Genomic DNA, 20,754 nt, shown 5'->3' with positions numbered 1-20,754 from the left:
ATCTCAGGGGAAAAAAAAACAAAAAAGAAGAAAGACAAAAATATATATTTAAGAGGAATAAAATTTAAAACTCAATTCCTCTGTTGCATGAGCCACATTTCAGGTGCTTCATAGCTAGATATGGCTACCAGACTATACAGAAAGCTCCACTGGGGATGTAGTCCTTTTTAGTCTGCTCTGACTTATGCTCCAGTCCACTGGGTTTTCAAGCTTTGGTTTTCGGGCTTTTTGTTTGGTTGCTTGCTTTTTGTAATTCAAACTATAACAGACCCTTGAACAACACAGATTTTTTTCAATAAATACAATCAGCCCCCCTTATGGGCAGGTTCTGCATTTACAGCCAAATTCAGATGGAAAATACAGTATCCATGGGATGCAAAACCCAAAGATCCAGAGGCCCCACTTTTCCTATCAGTGGGTTTTGCAGGGTGGTCTGCAGGATTTGAGTGTGCAAACATTTGGGTATCTGCAGGAGGTCCTGGAACCAATCCCCTAAGGGTACCAAGTAATGACTTTAATGAGTTCAAATATGCTATTAAACCGAAGGCCTTGACTCAGGTGCACTAAATGAGGCGACTCTGATTCTGCGTAGGGGTCATGGGAGGAGGGAGGTTGGCCCTGGCCAGCCACCTCCCCACCCCAAAGCACGTATTCTTTGCTCCCCAATGTACAGTCTGAAAGCCTGAGTCAGTTCCTGCATCCACTGGACCCACCAGCTCTGGCTTTCCCTTCTCCCTTAGAACACTAAGGTCCTTTACATTAGTCATCTCATGGCAAAACTTTTAAGAGAAATCATCTTCCTTTCTGCTTCTGAAGGTTCCACATTTACGACCTTCCCATCTGTCTCTACTGCTCCTTTTCTAAGACTAAACCCTCAAAATTTCCCTCCTGCAAAAAATATGTCTCCTCTCCCCATTCTTTATCTTATCTCTTGGACCTCTTTTTTGTTCCCCTTAGAAACAGGGTCTCCTTCTGTCACCCAGGCTGATGGGCAGTGGCACAATTTCAGCTCATTGCATCTTCCAACTCCTGGGGTCAAGTAATCCTTGCACCTCAGCCTCCCAAGTAGCTGGAATTACAGGTGCATGCTACCATGTCCAGCTAATTTTTGTATTTTTTGTAAAAACAGGGTCTCTCTTTGCTGCTGTTACCAAGGCTGGCCTCCAACTCCTGGGCTCAAGCAATCCTCTTGACTTAGCCTCCCAAAATGCTGGGATTATAGGCATGAGCCACCATACCTGGCCCTCTAGAACCTGTTTAACTCAACCACAAGTCTCCCCTGGTATAAAAAAAAAAAATCCTTCCCCGACACCAGCCTCCCCGTCAAGTACTGTTCTACTTTTCCCCTTATGTGCAAGGAGGACCTCTCCAAGGAGAAGTGTCCCCCAATACCCCTATCTTTTTAGCCACTATCCCATTTATTCCATCTTCAGCCGCAGATGCACTGCCCCTATCCTGGAAGCCAACATGGATACGATGGCCTATATGTGCCAAGGCCACCTCTGCAGCCCTGATAACTCTAGACCTCCTCTCACCTCTCCTGTCAATCTCTGCTCACTCTTCGGAATCTCTCAGAGGACACCCTTCCTAGGAACTCCTCCTCCTCCCATCTCCCTGGCCTCTAGTGCCAGGCCATTTTATCAGCTCTCAGACCCATTTCAAATTCCTATCTCCAGAGCTCCCTTTTTACACCTCTGCCTTGTGTCTTCCAATTAGACCACAGTCCCTCTGGGGGTCAAAGATCTGTGCTACTTATTCTGGCAGAAGAGATACTTAGTAAATAGCCGCTAAATCCAGCACCAAGGTTCTGGAGTCCAAGTGTGATTTGTCTCCTTTGGGTCTTCCATGCACATATTCCAGTTTGTGGCTACATAAAAGGAAGGTGCAGGGAGAGGAATATTTAGAGCAGCAAGTAATGGAAACCAGGAGCAGATGAAATCGTTCAATGGTGAAGGAAGATTACAGTAATCAGCCCCGCCCACAACTCCGACTGCCAGAACACTCGCTGAAGAACACCTTCCCGTAAGCTCTGCTCCTACCAAGAAATACTCCAGGCCAAGGAGATCAAAGGGCCACATGCCCATCTCTTCGAAGTTATTTTTAGATCTTGTCAGAGTAGGGCAGGAGAAATGAGAGATTTCCTACTCCACAATTGTTCTGGCAGCTTTTAAAGTAGGTTAGCATGAAAAATCATCTGCGCTGTCACTGCTGTTTCTGAATTCTAGCTAATTTTTATCCCTGCTCCTCCAACCCCCTCTCCTTGCCACTCCCCCAGCAGCAGAGGTATATGCCTGCAGCTGAATGCCTGGAGAAGTCAAGAAAGAAAACGTAGAAAGACAAATGAAGGAAGCTGCTTCCCAAAGACACCAGAGTCACTGTAAAAAAGACACTCACTGCCTGCCGACTTCATGCCTCAAAACGAAAACATGCTGAGAGAAGAAATTTTGAAATGAGAGTGGTCTCTAAATTACAAATGGGATACAGCCCAAGTTTTCCTTTGTTACTTCCTCAGAAATGTTTTTCTCCTGAAAATTATGCTGTAAAAAACAGAGTCAAATTCCCAACTAGCCTAGAAAGGCTTTTTAAAGCCCACAACATAACTGAAATGTACATTTGCCATGAAAAATACACAAGTAGGCCAGGCCCGGTGGCTTATAGCTGTAATCCCAGCGCTTTGGGATGTTGTGGTGAGAGGATCACTTGAGCCCAAGAGTTCGAGGCTGCAGGGAGCTATGATCGCACCACCATACTCCAGCCTAGGCACCAGAGCAAGACTCTGTCTCTAAAAAAAATTAAAATAAAATACATATATGCGTGTGTGTGTGTGTGTGTGTATGTAGTATATCACATGGTAGCAACTGTACATTGTGGCATTCTGTGTCTCGACCGTAACATTACTGAGGGGAACATGTTCCATGTACCATGGATGAAACAGAAACCACGTGGCTTCTCCTTCTCATGTTATCTCCCTAGTCCAGGCTCTAGGAGACGCAACCATCTAAAATAGTGAACGCAAAGGCAGGAAATGGGCCAGCACCCTTCATATGTATCTTAAGCTGACTTTGCACACAAGGCACTAGAATGTAGCTAAGCATCAGGGGAGCAAAAGGCTGTCCATGTAAAATCCCAGCTCTACCACCTCCTACCTATGGGCCCTGCCTTACACATCAGCATCAGCATGCGCAGTCTGCACATGTGGTCACCACTCTGGTTCTATGATAATGGGGTAAGGAGTGTCTTCAGGCTAAATGGCACTCTGAAGTCAACACCAATTCCCAGAGAGGAGCTCGGTTGTAACCCTTGTTACCAACAATCCCAATTTCTGGGTGACTGAGGAGGATGCAGAAAAGGCCATGAATAAAGGTCATCATGCAGATAACCCAGTCTCCTCTCTTCCTTCAGCCTGCACAGAGGTGACCCATACCTTCCTGATTTCATGCAACAGCCCTTGAGCTCTGTCCTCTGGTCACAGCTGTCATAGGACAAAGCCAGTAACAATCCCTTCCAATCCGGAGGTATAAATAACCGATAAGATTTAATGTATTACTTCTCCCAGGGCTACTGGCACTTTAACTGGGACAAGACTTCATATCAAGTAAATGACTCTCTAATTGTGAAATACCAAGCTTCTCTAAGCAAGGTGAGATGAGAATAGGATGGAAATGAAGAAGGGCTAAGGAGAGGTGAAAGTCCAAGTAACACCTCAGGTGGTACACGCCTTCACGCACTCAGAACTGCATGCTAGCTCTGCAGAGGACAGGAGAGCGAGCATCTTAGGCTCTGCTAGACATACAGTGCCTGTTGCAATGGTGGCAACACCCCTTGTAGTGAAAAAGCAACCACAGAAAATATGTCCATGAATGGGCATGGCGGAGCTCCAGTAAAACTTTATCTGCATATCAACAACATACTGCTTTTTTTTTTTTTTTTTTTTTTTTGAGATAGGATCTGGCTCTGTTGCCCAGGCTGGAGTGCAGTGACACGAACATGGCTCACTGCAGCCTCGAACTCCTGGGTTCAAGCAGTCCTACCGCATAGTTGGGACTACAGGAGCACTGCCACCATGTCTGGCTAATTTTATTTGCAGAGACAAGGTCTTGCTATATTGCCTAGGCTGGTCTTGAATTCCTTGGGCTCAAGTGATGCTCCCACTTCAGCCTCCCAAAGTGTTAGGATTACAGGCATGAGCCACTGCTCCCCGTCTCTATTTTTACTCTTTAAACACGTAAAACTATCTTCAGCTCGTGGCTTCTACCTACAGGACCATCCACTCATGGACTTCCCAGAGCACTGTACTGCAGAATCTTGACTGAATGATGCTATGAATCATTGGGGAAACGCTTCTGGCATTTGGAGAAGCACGAGGGTGCCCTGAAAAGCACATGTATTTAAAATCACACTGGCCCACCTGCCACCATTCAGCTCTATTTGCAGTTCAGAGTTTGGGGACCTGGCACTTGTCATAGCTCTGGCCTCAGTTTCCCAACTTGTAAAATGGGAAGAGTCTTTCTAGTGATGTGGATTTACTATGCTGGCTCAAATGCATCTAGAGCATTGCCCTGCAGAAGGCAGATGGCTGAAGAAGGTCCCTGCTATAATACTTACTCTTTCTGTCTTTATTTTCCCTTGAGGCTGGGTTACATTCCTGCCCAGGTCTCAGAGGTCAGGGTTTGGTATCCGTTTAAGGATCTGACCACAACACTGAGAACGCACAGGTGCATGGGAAGGAATCCACAGTCAAAGAGCAGAGGGTCAAAGGCAGGGCAGGCCACTCAGGTTTCCTCAAAGAACACACAAAGACATTGGCCTTTCCCTCTTGGCAGGTCCAGCTCTCAAATGTGCACGAAACTGGTTCCTGCAGGCTCTTCCTCTTGCCTTTCCTCGCCTTGTCTCTGGTCCTATCTGATTATCTCTGCTCTGTCATTACCCACCCTGGGTGGTTCCTTCCTACCATGTTTCTTCTGCTCTCCCAGAAACTGTGTAGTACTCAGTTTATAATGAAGATGTTTTACAGTCCCTACCTTGGGCTGTAACAAAATAGCAAGACAGATGTTTAGATAACATGTCTCAGGACTCAAAACCCTGATGGTTTTTAACATGATGTGCAATTTGAGTAATTCCTTTCTTATTTGAACTAAGTACCAAGCCAATTCTACAAAGCTCACGGCAAAATTGCTGAATACCAGGAAATATGAAATGACCTCCTCAATGTCATAAGCTTTTTTTGAAAAACACATTTCACCAGAAGTATGCTTTCCATTTTGCTACATCATGCTTTATGAAGGGGACAGTCATTCCAATGACTTAAAACTACGGACTTCCAATAATTTCCAAGCAAGAAAGAGTCATTGGAGGGTCACACAAAGATTGGTTACCCGACTGCATCAAGTGTGCTGTCAGTTTCCCTTGAATTCTCCCTAAATGCTCCAAAATCATCTATGTCAGTTTCATCAGCGAAGATAAAGAGGACTTGAGGTACCAAATATTTCCCCAACCCTGAATAGTGAGATGGATACTTGAGCTGATGCTTGGCCCGTGTGCCTGTGGCTCTCTCTTTATCTCTATCCAGGCTGGCCCTTGAGAAAGGCTGCATTTTCGCTTATCTTCCCTCTGGTATGTGTACTCCTCTCTTCTAAAGGGATGGAACACATTCAACTCAGCCACTTATCTCTTGCTTTCTCTCTTTTGTTTTATTTTGGAGAAGGAAGCGGGCAAAGGAGGCGAGGGAGAGAACAGAGAAAAATATAAAAGAGATGACACTATCCACTTCCTCTGATATCAACCGCGGTTTCACTGCTTGTTAAGGACCCTTGGTTTCTAACTGTGGCAATGTGGAGATAACAGGCAGGGGCACATTTTCTGGAACCAGTCAATCTGAAACTGCTATCTCCACAATGACACTGACACGATGTCCGTGCACATGAACCAGCTGTGACCACACTAGAGTACAGGAGGTATTTTGAGGACATGTACAAAAACAGTGGTCTGAACCCTTTTTTCAAAGGTTTATTGAGATATAAATCATATGCCATACAATTCACCCATTTCAAGTATAACTCAACAGCTTTTAGTACCTGCAGAGTTGTGCAGCCACCATCAGCACAATCAATTTCAAGAATTTCCATTAACCCTGTACCCTTTAGCAGTGACAACCTCTTACCTGCCTAAACCCCCAGTCCTAAGCAACCACTCAACTACTTTCTGTCTCCACAGACAGATCAAGCCCTTTTCCATTTGGCCCAAAAGGTTCTATAAATGTTGGACAGGCTCCTTGGTACTGATGTTCACAAATAAATTCAGGGTTTTATCATATCTCCCTTGTGCAAGGCAGCAAACGAGCCTGGCTTCGGTTTCTACAAATCACACAGGCTTCTGCAATTTCACTCCATGCCTCACTCACAAGAAGAGCTTCTTGATCCCCTAACCAAAGGCAACTGAGTTGAATTCTTGACCAGCGCGTGTCCAGATTCCTGGACGGGAATGATGTGGCTCCACTGCTGAGGTCAAGGGCTGCCACCTCTTCCTCCACACTCAGAGTTACAGAACTCTGGGGTATTCACCGTTTCCAATCTCATCACCTTCAGAGTGAGAGCGGGGGAAGGAAAATCATTATGCCACACCCTGTGCTGATAATGTCGGGTTCCTGTCTATCATGAATTTACATTTTGATTCTCCTAGTAAGGTGGCAAACAGGCCAAGCAGATCAGAAGGAGGAATTCCAAAGGGAGGTCTATATGGGGTTAATTAATACAAAACACAAAATGATCATGACTTGAAGGAGAAAAGTTGTTTTATCACTTTACAAAATAAGAACTTAGTAAGTGGACCCAAGGCAAAGGATTTCAGGTTGCAGTAAGTAGGTGTTTTTTCCCCCTCTCCATCAGTCTACCTGGAGCTCAAAAGGGAAATGATTTGTCTTATTTCAGCATCAGAAACAAAAGGAGCACACCCCATATATGCATGAGCAGTACACACATATCATTTTAACTCCCGATAACATCTGGCTTCCTGGGGGCCGTCACCAACACTCCCACACATTGGCCTCCAAGAAAGTCAAGGAGCTCCTTTGCCAGGTTGTTAGCCCTGGCTCGCTATGAGCTCTTCTGCTCAGTCCTCTGTCTCATTATAAACTCTTCTGCTCAATTTATGTTCTGTTGACATTTGGAAATATATTACTGACTCTCATCTTTAACATGTAATTCACAAATGAGTAAACGCAAAAAGGGTGAAATCCAAGTAAGGGCTCCAAGGCTAGGTAACTGTGTTGCACCAACGTGGATTTCCTGGGTTTTCCTGCTCTATGATCCTGTGAGATGCCACCACCCTTGGGGAAAGCCAGTAAAGGGCACACTACTGGGATCTGACAGCACTGTGTTTGCAATGCAGTGTGGGTCTGTAATTAATCAAAAGAAATCATTTAAAACAAAACAAAAAATAAAATAAAATGTTAAAAATCTAACACAGTCTCTATTACTGGGGAATCCTCCTGGGGCTTTGGAGAACAAAACATGGCAAACCCAAGAAACACACATGAACCCTAGAAAAGTCTTCCTTGTCAATAAAAACTAATTTACAACAAACACAGACAATGAACCAGGAAAAACCTCTCTTTAACTAGCAAGGAAATAAAGGTCTTCTATTGGATTAAGACTCAATCTCCTGCAATTAAAAACCCCAGTGTTATGTGGGGTTTTCTGGTTTTGGGTTTGAGGGGGACTTGTTGTTGTTGCCTTCTTACCTGGCCTCTGGTCTTCCTACACACAGTAAGCAAGTGAACTACAGGGTAGCCTAACTTCAACACTACTGGTGCTCCGGGGCCAGGTAACCCTGTTATGGGGGCTGCTCTGTGCACTGTAGGATGCTTAGCAGCGTCTTTCGTGATATAGTTTAGATGTCTGTCCTTTCCAAATCTCATGCTGAAGTGTAATGGGGTAATCCTCACTGCTGGAGGTGGTCCTAGTGGGAGGTGTTTGGTTCGTGGAGGAACCATGGCTTGGTGCCTACCCTCTGGTACTGAGTGAGTTCCCTCAGTTCATGCAAGAGCTGGTTGTTTAAGAGCCTAGCCTTCCCTCTGTCTCTTGCTCCTTCTTTTGCCAATGACACACCTGCTGTCCCTTTGCCTTCCACCACGAGCAAAAGTTGCAAGGCCTCCCAACAAACCAAGCAGATGCCAGCACCATGCTTGAACAGCCTGTAGAACTGTGTGCCAAATAAACCTCTTTTCTTAAAAATTACCCAGTCTCAGGTATTCCTTTAGAGCAACAGAAAACTGATTAATACACCTGGCTTCTATTCACTGCATGCCAGTAACACTCCCTCCCCAAGTTGTGACAACCCAGAATGTCTCCAGACTTTGCCAAATGTCCCCTAGGCGCAGATCACCCCCAGCTGAGAAACACTAGTCCAGGGAACAAACATCTGTTGAATCAAACTGGCAAAAATAACAAGAGTCTAAAATTTACTGGGTACCTCTTAATGCCAGGCAGCCTTCCATGTGGATTACAAGTGGACATATTCAGTGAGTCCTCCCAAGGATTTGATAAGCAGGTGCTCTTAGGACATGCAAAGAGGTAACCATGGCAGAAAGAGGTTAACTTGCCCCAGTCAGGAAGCAGATTCCTCCAAATCTTCTGCACCCACCACTGGAGTGCACCATCAGGCCACCTCGTGAGGGCAGTTTCTGTTTGACTATACTTGCCAGTGGAGTCTAAGTTCAGTGAAAACTAAAGCAACAGCCTGGGTTAGTTTAATATGACTTGCCATCTTGTCCAGTCTAACAAAACCCAAAGTGTTGACTCCTTTTAACTTAAAATAAAAAAGCAGAGAGGTCATCATAGGAATTAATGAGGGATCTTCCTATACATGTAGCATGCTTTGTTTGTTTCTTCAACTGTGCTGAGACTCTGGAGACCTCCTCCAGGCGCCTTCATCTGTATTCAAAATGCACAGTCCCAAGGCTCTGTTCTCGGAATAAGCAGAGCAAAGGAGCCACACAAGGTCCTGGAAACACATTAACAGGCACCCCATTGTTGTAGGCTCAAGGGAAAAGTGAAGACCATGCTGGTTTTTCAAATAAAGAGGGGTAGGAAACAGTCTAGTCTCTTGAACAGAAACTCCAACCTGACACATAACTCAGTCTTTCCCTGAAAGACTCACGGGAGAGGTACCAGGTGTCTGTGTTTCAAAAGACTTACACTGGCTGGGCATGTAATCCCAGCACTTTGAGAGGCTGAGGTGGGAGGATCATCTGAGGTCAGGAGTTTGAGATCAGCCTGGCCAACATGGTGAAACCCCATCTCTATTAAAAATACAAAAAATTAGCTGGGCATGGTGGTACACGTCTTTAGTCCCACCTAATAGGGAGGCTGAGACAGGAGAATCACTTTAACTTGGGAGACAGAGGTTGCAGCGAGCCGAGATCGTGCCACTGCACTCAAGCCTGGGTGACAAAACGAGACTCCGTTTCCAAAAAAAAAAAAGACTTACAAGGAGAAAGCCTGAAATCCCACAAGAACAATTAGCAAAAGGAACCCTGAAATAACAAATACAGTGATGTCCAAACACATTAGCAACCAAGTAGTTAAACTTAGGTGGTGTTATGTGTCATAAACTTGAAAGCTGCATTGGTCATGAGTAACACAAATGTGAGTGCTACCACAGACAGCTGGTGGCCATTTCAAACTTACTCTTCATATCTATGATGAGTTCACAGATACCCAAAACAGTGTGCTTCCATTTAGGAAAAAGAACCCCCTTGGCATACATCAATGATTTCACTCTCATCAAGATAAATGTTAAGGCAAGGCATGGTGGCTCATGCCTGTAATCCAAGTTGGCTCATGTCTGAATCCCAACACTTTGGGAGGCTGAGGCAGAAGAATCATTTGAGACCAGGAGTTCAAGACAAGCCTGGGCAACACAGGGAGACCCTATCTCTACAAAAAATAAACAAAACTAGCCAGGCATGGTGGCATTTGTCTGCAATCCTAACTACTTGGGAGGCTGAGGTGGGAGAATCACTTGAGCCCCAGAGATCGAGGCTGCAGTGACCTGAGATCACGCCACTGCACACCAGCCCAGGCAATAGAGCAAGACCCTGTCTCCAAAAAAAAAAAAAAAGATAAATGTTAAGAAGTAGACAACCTGCCCTCATTTTCTTCCCAAATGTCTATTTCATCATAAAAGCATCCATCAGTTTTGGCCTTTGAAATACTCTTCATTATCAAACTTGGACCAAAACTTTAATTACCAATGTCATTTCCAAAGTATGGTGTTGCAAACAATTTCTCTACAGAATTCATTGAGAATTGAGAAGTACCAACTGTAACTGTGAGCTACAAAATGATTAAAATGTGTACAGGTAAGTCTCTAATCCATCCTGAGTTAATTTTTGTATAAGGTGTAAGGAAGGGGTCCAGTTTCAGTTTTCGGCATATGGCTAGCCAGTTTTTCCAGCACCATTTACTGAATAGGAGTTCCTTTCCCCATTGCTTGTTTTGGGCAGATTTGTCAAAGAGCAGATGGTTGTGGATGTGTGGTGTTATTTCTGAGGTCTCTGTTCTGCTCCACTGGTCCATATGTTTTGGTACCTGTGCCATGCTGTTTTGGTTACCGTAACCTTGTAGTATAGTCTGAAGTCAGGTAGCGTGATGCCTCCAGCTTTGTCCTTTTTGCTTGGGATTGTCTTGGCTATATGGGGTCTTCTTTGATTCCATATGAAATTTAAAATCGTTTTTTCTCATTCTGTGAAGAGTATCAATGGTAGTTTGATGGGGACAGCATTGAATCTATAAATTACTTTGGGCAATATGGCCCTTTTCATGATATTGATTCTTCCTAGCCATGAGGATAACATGTTTTTCCATTTGTTTGTGTCCTCTCTTATTTCCTTGAGCAATGGTTGGTAGTTCTCCTTGAAGAGGTCCTTCACATCCCTTGCTAGCTGCATTCCTAGGTATTTTATTCTCCTTGTAGCAACTGTGAATAGGAGGTCACTCATGATTTGGCTCTCTGCTTGCCTATTGTTGGTTTAAAGGAATGCTTGTGATTTTTGCATATTGATTTTGTATCCTGAAACTTTGCTGAAGTTGCTTATCAGTTCAAGAGGTTTTTGGGCTGAGATGATGGGATTTTCTAAATATAAAATCATGTTGTCTGCAGACAGAGACAACTTGACTTCCTCTCTTCCTATTTGAACACCCTTTATTTCTTTCTCTCACCTGATTGCCCTGGCCAGAACTTCCAATACTATGTTGAATAGGAGTGGTGAGAGAGGGCATCCTTGTCTTGTACCAGTTTTCAAAGAGAATGCTTCCAGCTTTTGCCCATTCAGTATGATACTGGCTGTGTCTCTTCACGATTTTGGTATTGGGATGATGCTGGCTTCATAACATAAGTTAGAAAAGAGTGCCTCCTTTTCAAATGTTTGGATTCGTTTCTGGAGGAATGGTGCCAGCTCCTCTTTGTATTTCTGGTAGAATTCAGCTGTGAATCCATTTGGTCCTGGGCTTTTTTTGGTTGGTAGGCTATTAATTACTGCATCAATTTCAGAGCCTGTTATTGGTCTATTCAGGGATTCAACTTCTTCCTGGTTTAGTCTTGGTAGGGTGTATGCATGCAAGAATGTATTGATTTCTTCTAGATTTTCTAGTCCATGTGCATAGAGGTCTTTATAGTATTCCCTGATGGTAGTTTGTATTTCTGTGGGGTCAGTGGTGATATCCCCTTTATCATTTCTTATTGTGTCTATTTGATTCTTCTCTCTCTTCTTATTTGTCTAGCTAGTGGTTTATCTATTTTGTTAATTGTTTCAAAAAACCAGCTCCTACATTCATTGATTTTTTGGAGGGTTTTTCGTGTCTCTATCTCCTTCAGTTATTCTCTGATCTTAGTTATTTCTTATCTTCTACTAGCTTTTGGATTAGTTTGCTCTTGCTTCTCTAGCTCTTTTAATGATGTGAGGGTGTTGATTTGAGATCTTTCTAACTTTCTGATGTGGGCATTTAGTGCTATAAATTTCCCTCTTAACACTGCTTTGGTTGTGTCCTAGAGATTCTGGTACATTGTGTCTTTGTTCTCATTGGTTTCAAAGAACTACTTGATTTCTGCCTTAATTTCATTATTCACCCAGTAGTCATTCAGGAGCAGGCTGTTCAATCTTCATGAAATTATGTGGTTTTGAGTGAGTGTCTTAATCCTGAGTTCTAATATGATTACACTGTGGTCTGAGAGAATGTTTGTTATTCTTTCAGTTCTTTTGCATTTGTTGAGGAGTGTTTTACTTCCAATTGAGTGGCTGATTTTAGAATAAGTGTCATGGGGCACTGAGAATAATATATATTCTGTTAAGGTAGAGAGTTCTGTAGATGTCTACTAGGTCCACTTGATCCAGAGGTGAGTTTGAGTCCTGAATATCCTTGTTAATTTTCTGTCTCATTGTTTTGTCTAATACTGATAGTGGGGTGTTAAAGTCTCCCACCATTCTTGTGTGGGAGTTTAAGTCTCTGCAGGTCTCTAAGAACTTGTTTTATGAATCTGGGTGCTCCTATATTGGGTGCATATATACTTAGAGCAGTTAGTTCTTCTTTTTGAGTTGTTCCCTTTACCATATGTAATGCCCTTCTTTGTTTTTTATTTTTGTTGGTTTAAAGTCTGTTTTGTCAGAGACTCGGGTTGTAACCCCTGCATTTCTTTTGCTTTCCACTTGCTTGGTAAATTTTCCTCCAGTCCTTTATCTTAAGCCTGTGTGTGTCTTTGCATGTAAGATGGGTGCAAAGAATACAGCACACCGATGGGTCTTGACTCCATATCCAATTTGTCAGTCTGTGTCTTTTAATTGGGGCGTTTAGCCCATTTACATTTAAGGTTTATATTGTTATGTGTGAATCTGACTCTGCCATTATGATGCTAGCTGGTTATTTTGCACACTAGTTGATGCAGTTTCTTCATAGTGTCATTGGTCTTTATATTTTGGTGTGTTTTTGCAGTGGCTGATACTAGTTTTTACTTACCACATTTAGTGCTTCTTTCAGGAGATATTGCAGGGCAGGACTGGTGGTATCAAAATCTCTCAGCATTTGCTTGTCTGGAAAGGATTTTATTTCTCCTTCACTTATGAAGCTTCGTTTGGTTGGGTAGGCTATTAATTACTGCCTCAATTTCAAAGCTTATTATCATTTGGAGCAATCAAACATTGTAATCATTTGGAGAAGAGGCACTCTGGCCTTTTGGGTTTTCAGCATTTTTTCATGGATTCTTTCTCATCTTCATGAGTTTGTCTAGTTTTGGTCTTTGAGGCTGCTGACCCTCGGACAGAGTTTTTGGGGAACATTTTTGCTATTTTGTTATCACTTTCTGATTGTTTTTCTTTCAATAGTCAGGTCCTTCTTCTGCAGGGGCTGTTGCGGTTTGCTGGGGGTTCACTTCAGGCCTTATTCATCTGATTTGCTCCTGTGCCTGGAGGTGTCATTCAAGGAGGCTGGAGAGCAGCAAAGATTGGTGCCTGCTCCTTCTTCTGCGACCTCTGACCTTGAGGGGCACCAACCTGATGCCAGTAGGATCACTCTGTATAGGGTACCTGACAAGCCTTGTTGGAGGGTCTCACACAGTTGGGTGGCATATGGAGCAGGACCCGTTTAATGGAACACTCTGTCCCTTGGTGGAGAGTCTGGGCTGCCCGGATTCCTTGGAACTACCAGAAGGAAAAGCTAAGTCTGCTGGTCTGCAGAGACTGTGGCTACCCCTCCCCATAGGGGCTCAGGCCCAGGGAGATCCAAATTATGTCCCTGAGCCTCTGGTTAGAGCTATTGGAGATCCTGCAGTAGAGCCTCCCTCCCCCTACTAAGGAAGGATAGGTTGGAGTTGGACCTGAAGAGGCACTCTGGCCACAGACTGCCACAGCTATTGTATTGGGCTGTGGAGACAAGACTTGGGACCAAGTTGTCCAGCCTCCCTGGCTCTAGCAGGGGAAAAGCGTAGCCTGGAGCTACAGAAATGGGTGTTGCCCTTTCCCCTAAGGGAACTTAGCACATTAGGCAGTTGAGAGTCCCAGTGCTGGCTGCTACCCCTTCCCAGGACCTTAAACAGCTTAGACAGCGGGCAGCTGCAGGAGGTGCTGGTCACCCCACCTCCCAAGAGTTCAGTAAGCTTAAGCAGATACCAGCTGAGAGGCTGTAAGAATCTGTGTGTTCCGGGGTTGGGACGCAAGACCCTGGTGGCATGGGTTCGCAAGTGGGATCTTCCAATCTGTGGGTTTCACAGTTCCGTGGAAAAGCACAGTTTCCCTGGGTGTGTAGCATGTTCACTCACCGCCTCCCTTGGATGGGGTGAGGGGGTTCCCCTTCCCCGTATGGATCTCAGGTGGGCCGCCACACCACACTGTTCTTCCATCTCTTCAAGGGTCACACCAGCCTTCTAGTCAATTTTGATGAGAGAACCTGGATACCTTGGTTGCTGGTGAAGGATTCACACACGCTTATTACAGTTTTTTCTGATGGGAGCCTCTAAACACTGCAGCTTCTAATTGGCCACCTTGGCTCCCCCCTCTATAAAATATTTTCAGATTCACTGATTTGAATTCTGGAGGCTTGAAAGTCCAAGATCAATCAGCCTATATATGATGATGACCTTCATGAGATCAGCAGGCTAAGACGTTCACGATTGAGGCACAAGCAGGATTGATTATTTGGTAAGGGATATTCTCTGATTCCTTCCAACATGTCACCTTGTTGTTGTATTATCCAGAGGGGAAAGGGGAGGAACACTGTGTCTTCACATAGCAGAAAGTGGAAGGGCAAGAGACTAGAAATCTCAATTCTTTCAAAAAAGCTTTAGAAAGGCCTTGAACAGTAGAGATGAAAGAAATAAAAATGGTCCCTGCCTTCTAGGAACTTACTATGTGTTTACATCCATGAAGCAATTAGAGAGAGTAGTCTATTACGGATATGGGTTTGGAGCAAGACATAAATGAATGTGAACCCCAGCTCTGCTCCTTGCCAGCTGGTAAGTACCCTGTGTTTCTGGAGGAGAGGTTCTAAATGTATGGAAAGAAAGATGAGAAACTCAGCAGCCTGCACTCAAGACAAGCATCATAAGCAAAGCTGGGTGGGAGGTACAGGAACACCAGCTGCCTGCACCCACACTGGGCAGAGAAGATGAGATGGACACATAATGGGTGGGTCCGTGATGGACAGCTTAAACTAGAGGAGGCATCTGACTGAGCAGCCAGTAAGGAAGCAGGGCTGGTCTTGAGCAAGAGAACTGTGTAAGTGTGAAGGAGACACACCCATCTATCAATTTTCTAGTAGCCACAAATAAATGTCAAAGAAAAACAGGTGAAGTTACATTTAATAATACATCCTATTTTACTCCAAGTATTCAAGTGATCATTTCAACATGTAAACCATATTACATTATCAATAAGATATCTTGTATTCTTTCTTTTTGCACTAAGTTTTTGAAATCCAGTGTGTATTTTATACTTCTACAAGGCATCTCAATCCAGATGTAGAAATATATCTGGCCATATTTCAAGCACTCCACAGCCACATGTGGCCCATGGCTACCATACTGGACACTGCAAAGCTGTAAGGCAACAAAATTATCAAAGGAACTCCAACAGGAAGCTGTAGGCTGTGGGAGAAGGGACAGAGAGTGGAGAGGAGAAAATCTCACAGGAAAGAATTTCCAACAAGAGGGCAAGAGGAGGGAAGTAGTTTGCTGTACCTTTCACGGTGGGCCTGGTGCTCTGCGAGGCATCGGATATGATATGGTTTCCTTCCACCCTCACGGAAATCTGGAAGAATCGGCAAAATAGCAGCAGTGTCATATACCTGACGATGGCATAATACTACGTCAATAATAAAGTCAGTATGATCCCATTTTGTTGTGCTAAAAACAACGCATGATGAGGTTAACACACCTACAGGTGGCAAGACTCTGCCCAGGGCACTCCAAAGCTCAAGGTCCCTTCCTAGACACTAGGGGGACCCCAGAGTCCACTATCACAGTGGTCTTTGGCGTTAGCTACCTGAACTGCAACAGTGGAGAAGGCAGCCCCCAGGGGTCCTCACAGGTCACCATGGTCCAAGGAGCAAGAGAAGCACAGCTTTGCCAGCTCACTGAGGCCCAAACTCAGTCATCAAGCTGTCTGAGTCCCTCACCACAGCCCAGTGCCACAAGGAGCTGAGCTCATCCATGTTCACAGTAACTCTTCTTGTTATGATGGTGAATGCCAACAATAGTATCTGTTGCACACTCACTCTGAGTGACATGGACATGGAGGACTTTGCATGTATTGCCTGTCAAACTCCAAAGTCAATTGAGACAGATGTTACTATGTCCACTCTGCAGATGAGGAAACCAGGACACTGAGAACTCAAAACTTGCTCTTGGTCACACAACTGGGATGGGTGGGGACTGAAACCCAGGTCAATCTGACTGCAAAGTCCTTGTACTTGACCTTATACTATGAGGTCTCCTCTCATGACCCCATGAAAGAGTCCTGTGTACTGTCCAGCTAAACTGTTCCACATGGCGAGGAGAAAATGACAGGGGATCTGGGCACCTAGAGCTTCCCACAAACTCGCAGAGTTTCTGGATGTTGGCTCTACTGACAGTTGAGGCCGGATGGTCTTGGTGTTGTGGGGCCGTCCTGTGCACTGTGGGATGTTCAGCAGCATCGCTGTTCTCCATCCATTAGATGACAGTAGCACCCCTTAACCCAGGTGTGACAACCAGAACTGTCTCCAGACATTGTTGAGTGTCCCCTCGGGGACAAAAATTATCTTCCTGGTTGAAAAGCAAAGCACACGCATCCCCTACCTTCCCCAGCAGACGTTAGGATGGGTGTGTGTGTGCCCTGGGCACAGGGCCCTGCCACACTCAGTGTCTCAGCTCCCTCACAGCACTGGAAAGATTCTCAATTCCTACACCGCGGGTGCTGCAAGAGCTCCAGGAGAGGCACCCCATAATGAGGTGGGCGCAGGTTCTGTTTGGAGAATAGCTTTTTTTTTTCTTTGAGATGGAGTTTGGCTCCTGTTGCCCAGGCTGGAGTGCAATGCCGCAATCTCGGCTCACTGCAACCTCTGCCTCCCAGATTCAAGCAATTCTCCTGCCTCAGCTTTCCAAGTAGCTGGCACCCACCACCACACCCGGCTAATTTTTTATATTTTTAATAGAGATGGGTTTCATCATGTTGGCCAGGCTGCTCTTAAACTCCTGACCTCGGGTGATTTGCCTGCCTCAGCCTCCCAAAGTGCTGGAATTACAAGCATGAGCCACCACGCTCGGCCACTGTTTTTTTTTGAGACAGGGCCTTGCTTTGCTGTCCAGGCTGTAGTTCAGTGGCACCATCATGGCTCACTGCAACCTCCAACTCCTGAACTCAAGTGATCCTCCTGCTTCAGCTTCCCATGTTGCTGGGACCACAGGTGTACACCACCATGCCCAGCTAATTTTTTAAAGAGATGGGGTCTTGTTATGTTGCCCATGCTAATCTCGAACTCCTGAGCTGAAGCAATCCTCCTGTCTCAACCTCCCAAAGCACTGGGATCACAGGTGTGAACCACGGCACCCAGCCAAGAGCAGTTCGTTTTTTTTTGGAAACAGGGTTTTGCTCTTGTTGCCCAGGCTGGAGTGCAATGGTGCAATCTCAGCTCACTGCAACCTCCGCCTCCTGGGTTCAAGCAAGATTCTTCTGCCTCAGCCTCCCAAATAGCTGGGATTACAGGCACCCACCACCAAGCCCGGCTAATTTTTATATTTTTAGTAGAAACAGGGTTTCACCATGTCGGCCAGGCTGTTCTCAAACTCCTGACCTCAGGTGATCCACCGGCCTCAAGCTTCCAACTGCTGGGATTACAGGCATGAGCCATTTCGCCCGGCCAGAGCAGCTCCTAAGAATTCTGACATCAAATGAGACCGCCGTGACTCAAGATGAGAATGCGTTCTTTCTGGGAGCAACGGTTGTCCCTTTATGAGATGATCTTGGCCAGCTCGTGGGTGAAACAGGATGTGAACATTTTAACTGGATGGCCACCTTGACCAGCAGTGATAGTTTTGTTCTTCTCTCAGCCTCACAAATGTCAGCATTTTTTATTCACTCTTTCCCCTTTCTCCTCCAACCTATCCCTATATGGCTGCCCACTGGTACAATGATGAGTAACTGCCATTACCAGAGACAGCACTGTCTTTCATCTTTTTATTGTCCTTCCTCTCCCTGTAACGACTAGCAGATGAGGTTCTCAGATTGCATCAAGGACGAGCTGATCACTAGCGTGTATGTGACTCTGCAATGGACAGGAGTGGTGACAAACATCTAAATCTATGACCCTCTTTCAGGGGTTCTGGAAAGGGTGCTGATCAAACTGGCACAGTGGCCACAAGACAGTCAGGACACCGGACCATGAGAAAGGGCAGTGGGAACCACGGAACATGTAAGAAGGCTCTACTGCAGCATGCTAATGTAGGCGACCAGGGCTGTCCATCATTCAGCCACAGCCTGTCATCCGTGAGCAGCTCCCTCAACAAAGCCCCTGCGCTGCTCTCTGCACCAAGGGAGCCAAGGAGGCAGAGCCCGCTGGAGGAGAGACATTCCAGAACCCCTACCCAACCCCAACATCCCAAGCAAGGGGGGCATCTCCCCAAGCGGAGCAGCCTGATAGATGTGGAACACAGCAAAGCCACCTCTACCTCATCATTAATTTCCCAACTGCCTCGGGCTCAGATCTCAGCACTGTGGAACCCAAAGAGGAAACCCAGCTCGCAAACAGCACGCAAACCCCAACTCAAGTCCCTCCTCCATGTCCCCTATGGGCACTAGAGTCGGGGAGAGGGGCATGTGATTCCCCCACACGCTTGCTCCAGGACAGTGAACTCAGGGGTCAGCCAGGCTCCTGCAGTCTCTCTGCAGACGTGTCAGAAACTCGCAAAGAAAGCGATGGTTGGACTGGCACCCACTGTGGCCCCCAGTGCTCCTGAACACACTGCTAGGAGCCCAGCTCAGCCCTCCAGGGCTCAGCTACGGAGCTGCCAGGGCTTTGCTCAGGGCTGCAGGTTGCACATCCATCATTTTGTTGATCAAGAAGATGTCAGGGAAAGCAGGTTCCTGACTCCTGTTCTCCAGGGCCTATAGGTTTCCAGCCTTATTCGTTCACGGCAGGCTTAAAGGTGGGCCTAAAAATCCTGTTTCCAGCTAGAATTCAATGCATGCTGCTCACTGTCACGCTGACTCATTTCAACAGCCATCTAAAAACACAGGACACTGTCCTCTTCCTTCTTTGCCTTATAAAGTGAGTAATGGAGCAGCTTAAATGAGAAACTATCATTGTTCTCATAACATGCTGATTATGCCAATGACCTTTATTGATAAAACTATATGTAGGTGTCCATGTTATTGAAATGACCCAGAGAGAAAACGGAAATCAAATCATTATTTGAATAAGACAAAAAAAATAATTTTTATCAAGTTTTAAAAGCACATCAGCTGGGAAGAAAGAGAAGGAAAGGGAAAATAGGTCAAGCACAGTGGCTCATGCACACTTGTAATCTCAGCACATTGGGAGGCTGGAGCAGGAGGATCACTTGAGCCCAGGAGTTCCAGACCAGCCTGGGCAATTTACTGAGACCCCACCCTGAAGGAAGGAAAGGGAAGAAAGAGAGAAGGAGGGGGGAGGGAGAAAGAGAGAAGGAGGGGGGAGGGAGAAAGAGAGAAGGAGGGGGGAGGGAGGGAGGGAGAAAGAGAGTGACAGAGAGAGGAAGAGAGAGAGAAGGGGACAGAGAGAAAGAAAGAGGGAAAGAGAGAGAAAGAAAGAGAAAAAAGGAAGAAAGAGAGGAAGGAAGGGAGGAAGGGAGGGAGGGAGGGAGCAAAGGAGAGAGGGAAGAAAGGAGGAAGGGAGGGAGGGAAGAAGTGAGGAAGGGAGGGAGGGAAGAAGTGAGGAAGGGAGGGAGGGAAGAAGTGAGGAAGGAAGGGAACGATGGAAGAAAGAAGGAAGGGCGGGAGAGAGGGGGTAGGGAGGAACTCGCTAATCTCGATCTCCTGGGCTCAAGCAATCCTCCGGCCTCAGCCTTCCAATGGAAGCTTCTAAATGGAAGGACACTGTTTTGGGTACCCATGAATGCATCACAGATATGAAGAGAAAGTTTGAAATGGCCACCAGCGGTCGGTAGTAGCACCTACATCTGTGTTACTCATGGCCAACGTAGCTTTTAAGTTTATGATACGTTATGATACGTAGCTCTCCCTGAGTTTAACTACCCGGTGGCTAATGTTTTTGGACATCACTATATTTTGTTATGTCAGGGTTCCTTTTGCTAACTGCTCATGTGGACTTTCAGAATTTCTCTGTGTCTTTTTTTTTTTTTTTTCTTTGAGACGGTGTCTCGCTCTGTCACCCAGGCTGTAGTGCAATGGTGCGATCTCGGCTCACTGCAACCTCCACCTCCCAGGTTCAAGTGATTCCCCTGCCTCAGCCTCCCAAGTAGCTGGGACTACAGGCACACACCACCATGCCCAGCTAATTTTTGTATTTTTTGTAGAGACAGCATTTCACCATGTTGCCCAGGCTGGTCTCGAACCTCTGGGCTCAACTGATCCTCCTGCCTCGGCTTCCCAAAGTGCTGGGATTACAAGCGTGAGCCACCACACCAAGCCATGGATATTTTTAACGACAAGAACTGTGTGTGTTTGGTTTTACGACCAAGTGGAGTTACTTACTTTGCAGCCCTAGTGGTTACATGTCCAACCAAAGGTCATTC

The 20,754-nt window shown here is 45.6% G+C and overlaps 1 protein-coding gene and 1 long non-coding RNA gene across 3 annotated transcripts in view; both read right to left on the bottom strand.

Annotated features, from left to right (window-relative positions):
* TBL1X (transducin beta like 1 X-linked) overlaps window positions 1-20,754 on the bottom strand; it is a 250,659-nt gene that overhangs the window by 195,972 nt on the left and 33,933 nt on the right. The gene's annotated exons all lie outside the window — the stretch shown is intronic.
* Window positions 1-20,754, bottom strand: part of LOC144580990 (uncharacterized) — a 151,169-nt gene that overhangs the window by 97,103 nt on the left and 33,312 nt on the right. The window contains exon 2 of the long non-coding RNA XR_013531435.1: window positions 15,724-15,793. This is a non-coding gene — a long non-coding RNA (uncharacterized LOC144580990). The remainder of the gene's footprint in view (window positions 1-15,723; window positions 15,794-20,754) is intronic.

Source organism: Callithrix jacchus, chromosome X, assembly GCF_049354715.1.
Source record: "Callithrix jacchus isolate 240 chromosome X, calJac240_pri, whole genome shotgun sequence".
NCBI classification, from domain to species: domain Eukaryota; kingdom Metazoa; phylum Chordata; class Mammalia; order Primates; family Cebidae; genus Callithrix; species Callithrix jacchus.
This window is presented reverse-complemented; position numbering and strand designations above follow the sequence as displayed.